The sequence below is a fragment of the Pan troglodytes genome, chromosome 1 (assembly GCF_028858775.2).
Source record: "Pan troglodytes isolate AG18354 chromosome 1, NHGRI_mPanTro3-v2.0_pri, whole genome shotgun sequence".
NCBI classification, from domain to species: domain Eukaryota; kingdom Metazoa; phylum Chordata; class Mammalia; order Primates; family Hominidae; genus Pan; species Pan troglodytes.
Window position 1 is genome coordinate 153333011 of NC_072398.2, and position 15844 is coordinate 153348854.

The 15844-nt window shown below is 39.0% G+C and overlaps 1 protein-coding gene across 20 annotated transcripts in view; it reads left to right on the plus strand.

Annotated features, from left to right (window-relative positions):
- The first annotated feature begins 411 nt into the window (after nt 1–411).
- Nucleotides 412–15844, plus strand: part of ZZZ3 (zinc finger ZZ-type containing 3) — a 118949-nt gene continuing 103516 nt past the window's right edge. For 9 of the 20 annotated variants that reach the window (XM_001168851.8, XM_063817111.1, XM_016921053.4 and 6 more), the window contains exon 1: nt 552–689. The gene's annotated coding sequence lies outside the window, so the exon portion shown is untranslated. Of the gene's footprint in view, nt 690–990; nt 1357–15844 lie in introns of those variants that run through there. The other 11 variants (XM_063817100.1, XM_063817115.1, XM_016921057.4 and 8 more) reach the window with 5 other exon arrangements.

Sequence of the window (15844 nt, forward strand, 5' to 3'; positions counted from 1 at the left end):
AAATCTGGAGGAAATGTTCTGCCAGAGAAATCGGCAAGCGCAAAGGCCCGAAGTGGTTCGAGCCTGCGTGCTGTGGTACCAGCCAGAAAGCCAGAGGTGAACGAGGCGAGGCAGAAGAATGATCATAAATACATGTATGGATGTTCTCCTGGCTTGAGACCACAGTGCTAAGGGAGGTGGGGTTTACAAATCTCTCAGGAGGCCACAAAGGGCAGGATGAAGCCGATTTCCAATGGCGGAGCTACGAGGACGCCTTTCCTCTGCTAGGGCCAGGTTGGACGGTTGCAAGGGATGGACTGCAACCCGCCCTCGGAAGACCAAACTTCGCCCAGGGGCAGGGACTGGCCGGGGAGGGCCTCGGCGGCGCCCGACCCGCGGGCGCTGCACGGGCCGCGGTTACCAGCAGGCGGTGTAGTGAGCGCGCCTGCAGCAGCAGCAACAGCAGCAGCAGCGGTCGCCGCCGCCGCCCGCCAGTCCCAACGAGGAGAAAGGAGGGGACCGGAAGGAGCCGCTGGTGCTGCGGGAAGTGGCAGGAGCGGGAGGCGGGGACCCACCTGGAAGCGCCGCGGCGCCGCTATCGAGCTTCCTGCAGCGGTGGCCACCCGAGCAAGTGCCGTGGCGGGGGCGGAGAGCGGCCACGGCGGCGGCGCCTCCCCAAGTGGCCCGTTGCGTCCGACCCCGCGTGAAAGGTGAGCAAGAGCTCGGGACACGTGGTGAGGGCCAGACACGGGGGAGGGAGAATGAAGGGGGAGGGAATGGGGGTGGCAAACGATCGGCTTGGGACCCGGATTTAGAGCCAAGTACCGGGCGGGGGTGGGCTGGAGGCGACGACTGCGACGGCTGCGACGGCGAAGCCCCCACGTGGGGCGGGGGTGCGCGCGCACGTGTGCGCGGGCGAAAGGGGGGCGGGGAGGGCTTTTGGGAGGGCGTCGGGAGCGCGCTCGCTCAGTAGCGGCCCACGTGACGGGCACGCCGAAAATGTTTCCACGTGACAGGGAGGCTGCCTGGGGCAGCGCACTGCGCTCTGTTTATGTAGTATAACCGTGGTAATGGGAGGTTTTTAAGATTTCTGCTTTTCTGTACAAGGGGAAAGGAGGAGACGTATAAAGCGGAAAGACTTCCTACTGTCTCATTGTTTTAAATGTTCACTACTCCGTTAGTGAAGTGCTTTTTAAGTTCCGAAATACTGATTTTTTTCTGTACCGCCATGTTGGGTCTAGAGGAAGCTCGCGAGATGCGAGTGGGTTTGTATCGCGAGATCTCTCGATTCTCGCGGGACCTCGTTGGCAGAGCAGTTGTCCTGGATGGCGGAGCCTTGGGTTCCGGGGGCCTGGGACCTGCAACTCTTTCTACAAGGCAAGTCGTTAGGGAGGGGCCCGGGGCGAGTGCCTCTTGGTGCCGGGATACGTGCTGCATCAGCGTCCCATAGTCTTGAAGGGAATACAGTAACCCCATTGAGGCAACACTGCCCTCCCCATCCCCCTGCGGGCGCTCCACCACCTGCAAAAGCATATGCACCCCTCAGCCAGGTCCTTCTCCCCACGCAGTGATAGTTCCACCCTGTCCCACTCACTGGAAGTCCGGGAGCCGTGCTCGCGCAGACCTGATGATTCCATTGGATACCGTTCCTCTTACTTTAAGATGTTCCTGTCAGTTTTTCCCTTCTTGCCATTTTCTAAAGTATTCCAGACCGGTTAACTATTGTGTCGCGTTTTCTGCTGCAGTACCTGACTCCAGTCTCCTGAAACAGAACTCCTCCCATCTATTTTCTCTGGGTGTCATTTACTCATCACCCTGACTTCGTATTTTCAGTAACTTTTGGCAGTATTTGGAGGGCCCATTATGTCTCTGACAACACCTGTGGTCAGAATAAAATCCTGCTTTTCATCATTTTGTACGTGCCTATTAACTCAGTTATCGGTAGGGTTTTAATTACTACTGTGCTACTGAGGTTGCCATCTTTGAAGTTTAGGGATGGTTGTTTTAGGTTATTTATTTAAGGTAACAGACTGTTTCATGTGATTTTTTTTTTTTGAGACGGAGTCTCGCTCTTGTCGCCTAGGCTGGAGTGTAGTGGGGCGATCTCGGCTCATTGCAACCTCCGCCTCCCGGGTTCAAGCGATTCTCCTGCCTCAGCCTCTCGAGTAGCGAGTAGCTGGGATTACAGTCGCGCTTCACCACGCCCGGCTAATTTTTGTATTTTTAGTAGAGACGGGGTTTCACCATGTTGGCCAGGCTGGTCTCAAACTCCTGACCTCAAGTGATCCACCTGCCTCGGCCTCCCAAAGTGCTGGGATTTCAGCACTGTACAGGCGTGAGCCACCGCGCCCGGCCTCAGGTCAACTTTTTAGTAAAGAGCAAACTCATAAATTTTGGCATCAGAGTTTGAGCTTTATTTTTCTTAAATGAGTTTGAAATCAATTTAATATTTCTCTCCAATTCCCTAATGTCTCAGAAATGAATTTACAGTATACCTTTGTGTTTTCGTATTCTTAAGTAGTATTTGGATTTTATTTAGTAGTTGCAGTACTAAATAAGGAGTGGGGAGTTAATTACAAAACGAATCAGGTGACTAGTTAATTCATTCATAGTTTGTTTTTTAAAACTACAAAAGTGTTTTTTTTTTTTCCTATACATAATACAGAGAGGTATATAGTATAGAGTAACACAGTGCTTGTTTCACGGTACCACAAAGTTCCATTCCTCAGTCTTAAATCTCTGTAACCAGCCTTTGTGGTTGCTGTGTATCATTCCAGATATTTCCATATTTTGGTTTAGTTTTTGTTTGTTAAATGAAGGGGAGAAAGTGTTGTTTTAATGGGGTACCAACACAATATTGGCAATCAGTAAACATTTCTAACTAAATTAAATTTTTATTTAGTGATATATGCCTGTTTGTCAAGACTTACGTATGCATACTTACACAGATTTTTTTTTGTTTGTACTGATTTTTTTGGTAGTATAATCTTGTGAAAATATCACAAGTAACAGTGTTATTTTTGCAGTAAAGTTGATTTATTGTGCTTGGTAGCTTTGCACAGAAAGAAAGTACATGTAAAACAAGATTTAAATAAATTAATGTTTTATCACTTGAGTTTTATATTTTTATCTTTAATGTGTGTTATGTATTTAACTTTATATATTATATATTCTAAACTGTAACCTAACTATATAGGAGTTTTTCAGACGTTTTAAAAGTTTATCAGTGTGATTAAAATGATAGTTTGACCATGCAACTTAGTGATCTCAATTGGAGAGTGGTAGACATTAGTAGTTAGTACAAACAAAGGTATATATACTTGAAGTTGCTAAGCGGCTATCATTTTGTAAGTGTTGTTTTTGTAATTTCCCCCCGCCAAACCTACCAGTAATAATATTTATCAGACCAGTCACATAAGAGAATTGTCCACTCTTTGGGCAATGTGGTTTTTTGTTGTAACAGTGCAAGTAGAAATGTTGAGGAATAGAAGTGAGTGTTGAGAGGTATGATGTTGGAAAGAGGAAAAGGGGACATTGGGAGTGTAGAGGTTGATACTGAAATGGAATTGGACAAGTTGGGGAGAAAAGAGGAATGTAGAAGGTTGACAGTGAGGCAAGAGCCATGGTGCAAGAATAGTCAGGCTCATAATAGTTGGAGGACAGCCCGAGTCAGTATTTGAGGCAACTTTCTCCTCCTATTTTTTTTTAGATAGTTCTGGGTCTATTCACAGAATTGCTAGATATTTCCTGTCATAAAAGTCAGCAGCTTAAGGTTATACTTAATTGAAACCTTGTGAATTCTTTACTTTAGATAAAGCTATTCTGTTAAATAACATTTGTTAAGTACGTTTTATTATTATTTTTAGAAGTGGGAAATTGTGAAAATGACAATGAGTTTGAAGGTCACAGTTCTACAATGGCCTTTGCAAAGGTATCTACATAAGTTTAGCTTGGTAACTGGGCCTTTAATAGTCCACGTGCATCTGATCTATGAAATAATATATGTTCCTTGTTCTTAGAACTTTTGTTTTATAAACTTTTCAATAATGGGTCTTGGGAAATACCAGCCTTTTACAGACACGAAATTATTTGAGGTACTTGGTAGAAATATACTGAGAAAAATCCAAGGAAGAAGAAAAATGTATTTTTACATGGTTTGTGTTTGGTTGAGTAAAATTTAAATAACCAAGAAATTTAATTTTCACTTTTCTCAATTATTACGGTCATATAAATGATGAGAGCTAATGAACTTTAGTGATCAGAGGAAACTAGTAACAGTGATAATATAATAATACTGATTTATTCTCACTTGAATTTTTTCCTTAAGGTCTGACACCATGCCAATTTCCACAGACCTGTAACTTTAAGTTACCTTAAGCTGGGCCTGGTGGCTCACGCCTGTAATACCAGCACTTTGGGAGGCCGAGGTGGGAGGATTGCTTGAGACCAGCAACAACATAGTCAGACCACGTTTCTACCAAAAAAGAAAAAAAAATTAGCCTGGTAGTGCACGCCTGTAGTACCAGCTACTTGGGAGGCTGAGAAGGGAGGATTGCTTGAACCCAGAAGGTTGAGACTGCAGTGAGCTGTGATTGCACCATTGCACTCCAGCCTGGGCAACAGAGTGAGTGAGACCCTGTGTCAAAAATAAAATAAAAACACCTAAATTTCATATGAAAATTCAGTTTGGAGTTACCTACAAGAAATAGTTGCTAGAAGAGTTTCATTTTTATACTAGTATTTACTAGAGATTTGGTATATACTCTGGTGCAAATTTCTGTAGTTAATGCTCTGATAACCACTGTAATTGTACTCTGAAAACCACTCTCAGTAAATATTTCCCAAAGTCTTGATTATTTTGTTTGACCCTTTCGTTCTCACTTTTCTGTTTTTCTTTTCAGCTGATTTTTATCATTTATGTAGGTAATTTTTGTCTTATTAGAGAGGAGTGAGTTGAGTAACTTGCCCTGAGGAGAATATCACTTTGTGATTAATCAAACTATTCAGATATTATTATTACTGTTGTTTTGGAACTTCAGTATATCTGTAAGTTAGAGTCAGTAATTCAGCTGACATTTATTGCTAATGACCTCAGCCATTTGAAACATAACAGCAATCCTGGACATAAAAAAATCTCTAAGCCTTCAAAATGAATGCAACCAAGTATAATAAGCCATTAGCCTTTATTAGGAAACTACTAATTGGAATTAGTCCACAGATAAAAATCTTCAGTGTTGGCCATTGGAGTTAGGGACATTGGCAGCTGAAATGTCATCTACAGGGGAAAAGGAAGAACTATTAAAAAGTAGGTGGAACTATAGTAGAATAGTGTTTTAAGGCCATTACATAAAGACATACACTCCTATAATCATTAACTTCTGAAGGAATGACAGTATCATAGAGCAGCCTAGTAAGTTGATGCATCACAATGATAACTTTAATAATGAACTTTTATTCTGTGTACTATGTTTAAGGAAGTAAGAAATTGGTGTCTTTTGAGATTGCTATAAAAGTAACCATTTTCAAAACTCTGTTAATTAAATGTTAAGTTTCAGTTTTCTGGAAAATTTACTTGTAGATCTCTCCTTATCAGATGACACCAAATAAAAATGGTGCTATCGTGTATGGAACTTCCTTTGTTTTATTTTATTATTTTAACCTATTTATCTTTCTACTTAATATTTCAAGGAATTACTCCCAAACAAGGCTCTATTACATTTAATATTTGATATCAGTAATGAACAACCAATTGCCTAAAGATTAGCACATTTGCTAATGGAGAAGATAGTAAGGCAGATAATTAGAATTAGTAAATGACCTATGCATATGATTCAGTTGTATAGTTTTGAATCCTGGTATTGAGTCTATTAGCTCAAGTGTCCTAAGGTGCCAGGTTTTTGTAGTGAGTTTTTTTCGTTGCATTGCTGGCCTCTGTCTCATTTACTATGTTAATTTAAACCTTATGCTTCCATTAGTGGTAAAGTAGATAGTCTTTGACTTGTGTATAAGGGGTGTATATGTATTTTAATGATTTTGAAAGCTGGTTTGAGGAATTAGATCTTGGGAATTAATATAACAATTATTAGCATTTTGATATATTTCTTCCATTATTTTAATGTATATTTTTAATGTATTTGTGGGTAAAAACATTTAATTTCATGTCCTGCTTTTTAACCTACTGTTAGGTACCACTTTCCCATTCTCACAATGCATCTTAATAACTATCATTATAAATGATTGTAAAATGTTCTGTGCAGTGAACATATGTTATTCCCCTATGTGAAGAACATATTTATACATGTTTCTTGTATGTAGTATTATCTCTCTCTTGTATATATTGCCAGAATTGATTTTTTAGGTACATTTTGAAGGCTCTTAAAACATACTGAACAATATTAATCAAAAGGGATAAATTTGTATTCCTTTCAAGTGATTGTTACCCTATACTCATCAACATTTAACATTTTTTATAAAGGTTTAATGGGGGTGTATGACATATTGTGCTTTATTTATTTAATTACTGAGGTGAAGCATGTTTATAGATGTATTTATCTTGTGAACTTTGAAGATAAATAGATTTTAACATTATTGCAGTCAAACATCTTTTTGTTTGTTTTGAGACAGAATCTTGCTCTATTGCACAGGCTGGAGTGCAGTGGCACCATCTCGGCTCACTGCAGCCTCTACCCCCCGGGTTCAAGCAATTCTCCTGCCTCAGCCTCCTGAGTAGCTGGGACTACAGATGCACACCACCACGCCCGGCTAATTTTTGTATTTTTGTAGAGATGGGGTTTCACCATGTTAGGCAGGCTGGTCTGGAACTCCTGACCTGAGGTGATCCACTTACCTCGGCCTCCCAAAGTGCCGGATTACAGGGGTGAGCCACCGTGCCTGGCCCAAACATCTTGATATAATTTTGTTCTGCTGATTTTATGAAATTCCTCCCTTTTCAGAACTGTAATAAACAATATTGGTTTAATTCTGTTTGTTTAGTTTTTCTAAGTTGGATTTAAATAAATTTAAGTTTTTACCTCATCTGGCATTGGTGTGAAATGAGAATCTAAATGTTTTCCTCCAAATTGGTAATTTTCTCAACTCTGTTAAATAATGCTTTATTTAATTTTTAAATTTTTCTCATTTTTTTGTTATGCTTCATTTTTACATTTTAATCATTTTTATTTTAAATTGTTTATTTTTACCCCAAGCCTTAAGAACATTCATATTGTTTTTAGATGATTCTGTGATATGTTTAATATCTTTTGCCTTGGCTTTCTTATTGTGGTGTTTGTTTCCTTATTTATTTTTAAGATTACTGTAAGTTGAGGATAATAAAGTTTATTTTTTAACAAAACAATGTTTTATAATTCCTTTTCTTGTCAGCCAGAATTTGAAATAAGATTTTTCCATACCACATAATTTAGTTGCATTAAATGAAAATTTCCCCCTTCTTGAACAGAGATAAAATGTGAAACTACTTAAAAGTACTATGCTGGCCACAGTGGCTCATGCCTGTAATCCCAACACTTTGGGAAGCTGAGGTGGAAGGATCGCTTCAGCCCAGGAGTTGGACACCAGTCTGGGCAACATAGTGTGACCTCGTCTCTACAAAAAATACACAAAATTAGCCTGGTGTGGTGGCGTGCGCCTGTACTTTCAGCTACTGTGGAGGATGAGGTGGAAGGATCACTTGACCCCAAAAGGTTGAGGCTACAATGAGCCCAGATTGCGCCCCTACACTCCAGCCTGGGTGACACAGTGAGACCCTTGTCAAAAAACCCCCAACCAACAAGTATAGTACTAGAGACTGTAAGGAGTAAAACTACTTTGGCAGATTTTGGGGAATTAGAGAAATTAACTCCTAAGATTAACAGTTTAGGATGTATGCTTAAAGTGTTAAACAGCAGTATACAACTTGATATCATATACCTCTAATATATTTAATGAAAAAGTTTCATTTAACAGCTGTAAGACTCAGGTTACAGAATCACAATACCTTTCTTCTTCAAATGTTGAGATAGCAATATAATACATTTACTGAAATTTAATAGCATAAGACATTCAGGTAAGCTTTAGGAAGGTATCTGTGTCAAAGAGCATTTTTAATACTGAGAGTGCTTACTGTTTACTATGATGCCTTTTTTTCTGTTATGAAATAATTTGTGATCTCAAAATAATTGAAAAAAGGTATTTATGTTTGTTTACATTTTGAAATTGTGTTGGCTACAAAGCTGTTAATTTTATTAAATGGCTTTAATGTTTTCTGTTTACAGATTTTTCTGGTTACAATAATGCTAGTAAGAAAAGCCAGATTTAAGTAACTTTGAGTGTGAAAAAATAATAAATATTTGAAAAAAAAAAGTGTGTCCTGTGCTTGAAGAACACCTACAGAGAACTGAAGATGAACAATTCGATGTGATGTAATTTCCTTCTATCTTGGGTTATGGTGAGATTTAAAGGGATTGGAACATAACACCTTTTTTTCCTACTGGAATTCTGCTGCCGCATGAGAGATGAGTTGCTTTTTCAAAATGTCACTGAAATTGTCCAGGAAATAGCGTTGCTAATTATATTCTGGCACTATTTACCCTCCTTACTAGTTTTTAAAGTTTTTTTTTAATTGGTCAGAAGTTAAAGGAAAATAGATCCTGCCATTGTTACACACTTTCCCGTTGGAAAGCAGATTGATGTGTTTCATAAATAAAATGAAATAATGCTTTTAGGTGGCTTGGCTGTATTATAGAGGGAACTACCAAGATTATTTCTCCTGGCAAAGGGGTGTGTGTGAGATTTATACACTAATAGCCCTTGAAGAACTTTGTAATACTTCTCTCTTTTTTTTATTTACATTTTTTTTATTTCCATAGATTATTGGGGATGTAATACTTCTCTATATTAACTCTCCACTCTCCACCCCAAACCTATAATTCTTACCTGAACTGTCTTCACTATATGTAGATTTTTATGGTGTTTTTGCAGTAATGTTTCTTTTTTTTTTTTTTTTTTTTGAGACCGAGTCTTACTCTGTTGCCCAGGCTGGAGTGCAGTGGCGTGATCTCGGCTCACTGCAACCTCTGCCTCCTGGGTTCAAGCAATTCTCCTGACTTAGCCTCCTGAGTAGCTGGGACTACAGGCACATGCCACTATGTGCAGCTCATTTTTGTATTTTTAGTAGAGACGGGGTTTTGCCATGTTGGGGAGACTGGTTTTGAACTCCTGACCTCAAGTGATCTGCCCACCTCGGCCTCCGAAAGCGCTGAGATTACAGGTGTGAGCCACTGCACCCGGCCAATGTGTCTTTTCCTAAGGAGAAATCTCCTCTTTTTCCTTCTTTTTAAGTAAAGATAAATACAATTAAAGTATAATACACACAGAAAGTTCTCATAAATGTACACCTCAGTGAATTTTCACAGTGTGAGCACACTGGTGTAATCGTCACTAAGAAGAACACTGTCAGAACTCCAGAAACTTGTGTGTTTATTCCGGTCATTAATGGTCCCTAGGTGCCACCCCTCACCAAGAGAAATCACTCTTTTGATGTCTAGTACCACAGAATTATTTTATTTGCTTTTGAGCCTAGGATTTATACAGTATGTATTGTTTTTGTGTTTGGCCTTTTTTGCTCAATGTTTGTGAGATTCAGCTGTTTTATTGTGTCTTCATCCTGTTCTGATACGAGTAACCTGAGAAATCCTATAACTCAACCTGATTTGTACCTTGAGATCTCAACACTTAGACATTTTTCTCATGGCATTCATGGTTTTCAAGAACTCCTAGGAGGGGACATCAAATAAAAGCCTTCTTTGTTTTAAACTCTGTGGTAGACCTTTTTTTGTGTTTTAATGACCTTTTTTGTGTTTTATTGCTATTTGGGTAAACAGTATATTTTAAAATTTATGTCACTGATGGCTTATGCAGTACCTCAGCTGCTTTTTTTTTTTTTCCTACTTAAAAATTTTGTTTTAAAAACTATGGTACAGGATTCCTGGCCAGCTAATGGCATTTTGGACTTTTATCTTATGACTTGGTAGCTTTCTTTTCATTCTTTGAATTCCTCAAGCAGTGATTCCCATTCTAATTTTTATGATACCATGTAGTATCTTCAGTTATTTCAAAGCATGTTGTGAGCCTCTCCACCAAGAAAAAGATCCCAATTTAAGTTTAAGCCACTTTACTTTCAAAATACTTAAATTTATGAACAGTACAACTTTTATATTTATGAACAGTACAACATTGTGGTGTGTAGATTATAAAATCAAATAGGCTGGTAAAAAATTGGGAATCAGCTAAGAGACTTACCTGCTTATTAACCCCTTTCAAGCTAGCTTCAAGTGTAAAGTGCAACTTTTATTTGTGTGTGTGTGACACAGTCTCACTCTGTCACCCAGGATGGAGTGCACTGGCGCGATCTCAGCTCACTGCAACCTCCAGCTCCTGAGTTCAAGCAATTTTCATGCCTCAGCCTCCCGAGTAGCTGGAATTACAGCTGCCTGCCACCATGCCTGGCTAATTTTTGTATTTTTAGTAGAGGCGGGGGTTTCTCCACGTTGTCCAGGCTGGTTTCGAACCCCTGACCTCAGGTGATCTGCCCTCCTCAGCCTCCCAAAGTGCAGGGATCACAGGCGTGAGCCACCCTGCCTGGCCGTAAAGTGCAACTTTCTTCTCAGGAGTTCTCCTTTTGTATTTTCCTCTCATTTCACTTTCTTAATTTTAAGGAAAGTCATAGTGAAAGATTTATGACTGTATTCCTGCACATAATTTTTCTTTCATATAAGTCCTATGGTTATGATATGCCTGGATGATATGCTTAATTTCCTTTTTAAGTGAATTTTAGTTATTTCAGTCAGTAAGTGTTAGGGCCAGAATATTATAAATGGCCAATAGTTGTTGAAATTAGGTATTTTGGTCATGCTTAAGAGTAACGTGTATACTTAGCAGTCCTGTACTTCAGTCATCTTTTATTTGCTGAGCTTTTGTGGAAATTAAATGATTGTAAAGTTTTAGCCTACTTTCTAAAAAAAAAAAAAACACTTGTTTTTTAATCTGGAGAGTTTAAATGTCTGACTTTGGGGAAACATCATGCAATAGGGGAACATTATCTCCTGAAGAATGGGGGAGAGATGAACTAACTTTTGTAATGGTTATAGAGTTACTTCTAAATTTGAATAAATGCTGTTCTACCTAGTGAACTAGTCAGAGCATTTTCCACTTTGACCTAAGCCAAGCACATGGGTAGCTACTTCTCTTTCTGTAGTTAAGAGAATTTCACCAAGGATATTTTGATTTATTTGTAGCTATATGGCAGTGGTTCTCAGTATTTATCATTCATCATAATCGCCTGAAAGTTGTTTGTTTTAAATAATAGATTGCTGGGCTCTGCCCTTAGAGTTTCAGATTTAGTACGTCAGGAGACCACACTTTGAGTAGCACTACTTGGGTATAGTCAGGACTTCTGCATTAAAAAACAAAATGAACAGACAAAAACCCTACAAGTGATTCTGTTACATATCCTAGATGAGAGAACCTTTGATCAATAGTTCTCAATACAGTATATGGTTCTGGGCATAGCAGCAGAGCATCACTTGGGAATTTTACAAATGCAGATTTTCTCCAACTCTGGAGATGGAACCCAGAAATATGTGTTTTAAACTAAACCACTAGAGGATTCTGGTGTGTGCTAAAGTTTGACAACCATCCTTGTAACTTTATAGTTCCCTAGCACCTATCAGGGAATTTACTAGAAATTCAAATTTCACACTGCACTCGGAGCTCTCATATAACAGATTCTGAATATCAGAATCTCATTTTACAGTAGTCTCTACTGCACTCTTCAGTTTCGCTTTCCTTCGGCTGAACATATTAAATGGGAGATTCAAGAAATAAACAATTCATGTTTTAAATTGTGTGCCCTTTTGAGTATCCTGATGAAATCTCTTATTGTCCCTCTGGTCGTGCCTGGTATGTGAATCATCCCTTTGTCCAGTGTGTCCATACTTTGTATGCTTCCCACTGGTTAATCACTTAATAGCCATCTCAGTTATCAGATTGAAAAAACATAGTATATATCTGGTTTGGTACTATCCTCATATTCAGGTATCTACTGGGGATCTTGGAATGTATCGCTTGTGGATGTGGGGAGGGAACTACTGTAACTAGATTCATAGGTGGTTTGTATGTATATTGAAGATTGAAAAGAGCTGCTTTAGGTGATTTTAAAAACTCTTATAGAAGTAATACTAATAACTAAAATTTATTGGACATTTGCTGTGGGCCAGATACATGCTAGATACTCTATTCATTATTAGTACTCCCTACAACCTTATACAGAGGGTTACTGTAACCCTCATTCTATAAATAAGCAAATCAAAGCAGAGGGGTTTCATATCTTGCTCGGTGTCGCACAGGTGCTAAATGGAGGGTTTGGGATTTGAACCTAAGCACTCAAACTGTGGAGTTTTGGAGTTTGAGGTGCTATCTTCATATGTATCTTCAGTACTGTTTGTGTGCATGTATGTCCTTCCTTGTTCCAGTGCCATAGATTATATTCTAATGAATTTTTTTGGTATCACATTTTACAGTGACATTTGAATTTTCTTTCAAGTCTTATATTCATCAGAACAATCAGAAGTGGAAATAGCTGTGGTTTGAATACTTTGATCTTGTCAACCTAAATAACAGAGGCTTTCTAAAAGAAAATAATGTTTATTTGGGAATAGGGCTTTGCAGTGGGAATTCTGTTGTTACAGTAAACCATGTGCATATACAGGGAGGTAAAAGAAGACCAAAGTTTTTAAAGGAAAAATGAGGAGGATTTCATAATTATTTTGAGATAATTATTCTTGGCTACAAGGGTCAATAAAGTGCCTCCATTCTGAGGTTGGACCGGCAGTTGCTGGCAGATGTCCTCACAGAAGTTTTTTTTTTTTTTAAAGAAAACAACCCCCGCCACCCCCCAAAAAAAACAGTGTTACTGTGTTGCCCAGGCTAGATGTAAACTCCTGGGTTCAAGCAATCTTCCTGCTTCTTGGGTAGCTGGGATTATAGGTGTGTATGTACCATGCACCTGGCTTGTTTTTGTTTCACGTTTTGTATAAGGTTGTAGTTTTTGCAGAGTCTTTTGTGATAGTTTTTATCACGCATACCTGCATGACAGCCCTTCCTTCATAGCCTTCCCTGGCTGTTTGTCAGGGTGTTTTGTTTTGTTTAAAAAAAAACAGAACAAACACTACTACTACTCCAGTTTGATTCTGATAACTTTCATATAAGTCTGTTCATCAAGGTGTTGTTATCCATCCAAACTCTTTGTTGCCTTAATAGATTTTGTTTTTGTGTGTAATTTCAGTAAGGCAGCTCTTACTGGTTAATGTTTCTGGTAAAAATTTGCATGCTAGGCCAGGTGCAGTGGCTCATCATGCCTGTAATCCCAGCACTTTGAGAGGCCGAGGTGGGCGGATCATCTGAGGTCAGGAGTTCGAGACCAGCCCAGTCAACATGGCGAAACCCCGTCTCTACTAAAACAAAAAATTAGCCAGGCATGCTGGAGTGTGCCTGTAGTCCCAGCTACTCGGTAAGGCTGAGGCAGGAGAATCGCTTGAACCCAGGAGGCGGAAGTTGCAGTGAACCGAGATCATGCCATTGCACTCCAGCCTGGGTGACAGAGCGAGACTCTGCCCCCCCCCCCCAAAAAAAAATTGCATGTTGTACGTTCAAGGACTGTATTGGTTTATTAAAGAGGACAACAATGCAATTCAGTATCTGGAGGCTCCCATGTACTAAAATTATGCTTTGGAGTTTAATTCAAGTAAAACATGGAGATTTGCTTGATAATAGACCTAAATGCTGGTGTTAATTTCAAGGGAGTAATATGGGGGGGGGGGTCACAATATTTATTATATTAATAGGTTTTTTGGGGGAATTTCTTAGTCATATTAATTCTTTTTAAGTGCACAATTCAGTGCTTTTTAGTAAAATTACAGTGCCATGCAACTATTACCTCAATCCTGTTTTAGAACATTTCTGTCACACCAAAATGATCTCTTTTACTGTTTTAAGTCATTCCCACCTTCAGCCTATTACCGTTTTCTTTTCTTTTTTTTTTTAAATCAGCTGGTGCATTTTAGAAGTTCTTAGTAATAAAACCAACCTATAGACTTTAATCTATAAACCTTTTTAAACTTTTAAGAAATGGAGAGGCCGGGGCGCAGTGGCTCACGCCTTTAATAGTAGCTCTTTGGGAGGCTGAAGTGGGTGCATCGCCTGAGGTCGGGAGTTCAAGACCAGCCTGGCCAACATGGACAAACCCCCTCTCTACTAAAAATACAAACATTAGCCAGGTATGGTGGTGGGTGCCTGTAATTCCAGCTACCCTGGAGGCTGAGGCAGGAGAATCGCTTGAACCCAGAGGGGCGGAGGTTGCAGTGAGCTGAGATTGCGCCTGTTCACTCCAGCCTGGGCAACAGAGCGAGACGCCATTTCAAAAAAAAAAAAAAACTGAGAAAGAAAGTTTAATGGTATTCTAGCTCTTAATTTCTGTTCACTTAACATCAGTTTAATTTGTTGATAGGATTTAAAGTGATGTGAACAGTAGTGTTTAGGGCTAGGAAATGTTCTTTCATTCACTTAATGGACCATTCACAATCTATGTAATGTATGAAGAGGAAATGGGGAGAAGAGAAAGAGAAGATAATTAAGAGAAACTTAATATCTATAGTTCCATGATGATACTGACAACCTCAGAATTCTTGTCTGTGGTGGTTATTTGGATTCTGGAAAACTACTGTGTGTTTCTGTTGTCTTGATCTGAATGCCTCTCAAGAATGACACTTTCTTTTAAGAGCTTTATCTCTACAAGCTATGTGTTTTAAGAACTCTGGGGATGAATAATCACACAGTGTGCTGACTTAGGATATCGTTGTGCATAAGGCTGTTTTTTTTTTTGTAACACAAAAATATCTGAAGAATATGTTTGGCATAGTTTGATACAGTTTTTGGTTTTGATTAATTAAATAATTCACTAATAATAAAGATCAGAGCTTCTGATAAATTCTTGTTTTTGCTGGTAGTTTAATCTCCTAAAAGTTGAAGAGAATTGCTGATATGAAATTGATTCTTACGAACAAGGAAGAACACTTAGATATAGAATTAACCATTATCGAACATCTGTTTTGGGCAAATGGACTGTTCTTATAGTCATTTTTTTGTGGTGTGGTAAAAAGAACATGGACTTGGAATCAGATAGACTTTGATTTAAATCCTGGCTCTAGCACTGAGAGCACTGTAACTTTTTTTTTTTTTTGAGACAGGGTCTTGCTCTGTCACGCAGGCTGGAATGCAGTGGTGCGATCATATGAGCTCTGTAATTTTAAGCAAGTTACTTATTTCTAAGCTTTGTTTTCCTTATTATAAATAGATACGGTACTTTCTACTTATATAGAGAGTATATAATGTACTTGATATAAAATAGATGCTCAGTAAGTGCTCTTTGTTATTGATGTGGAAACAGAGGCTCAGAGAAGTTTGTCACACAGCTAGTAACTGACAAATATCTGACTCCAAAGCCCATGGTTTTCCATGCCTCCCAGCTAGAAATTGAAATGATGGGAATCAAAAGACAGTGATCATTCTATGCTGTCTTGGAGTTTACCTTAGGTAGCAATTCCCAGAAAAGCAGGTTTCAGAAAGTTCAGAAAAGAAACTGGTAATGACCACAGATAGTTTAAGCAATCAATACTGATAGGCTATTAAAAATGAAACCTGTTATTTAAATTACAAAAAAAATTCCATTGGGGAAGAAAAACATGACTAATCTAAAGAAATTAATATGACTTCCTCATAAGTAAATTTTTTCAAAAGAAAAACATATCAAGGA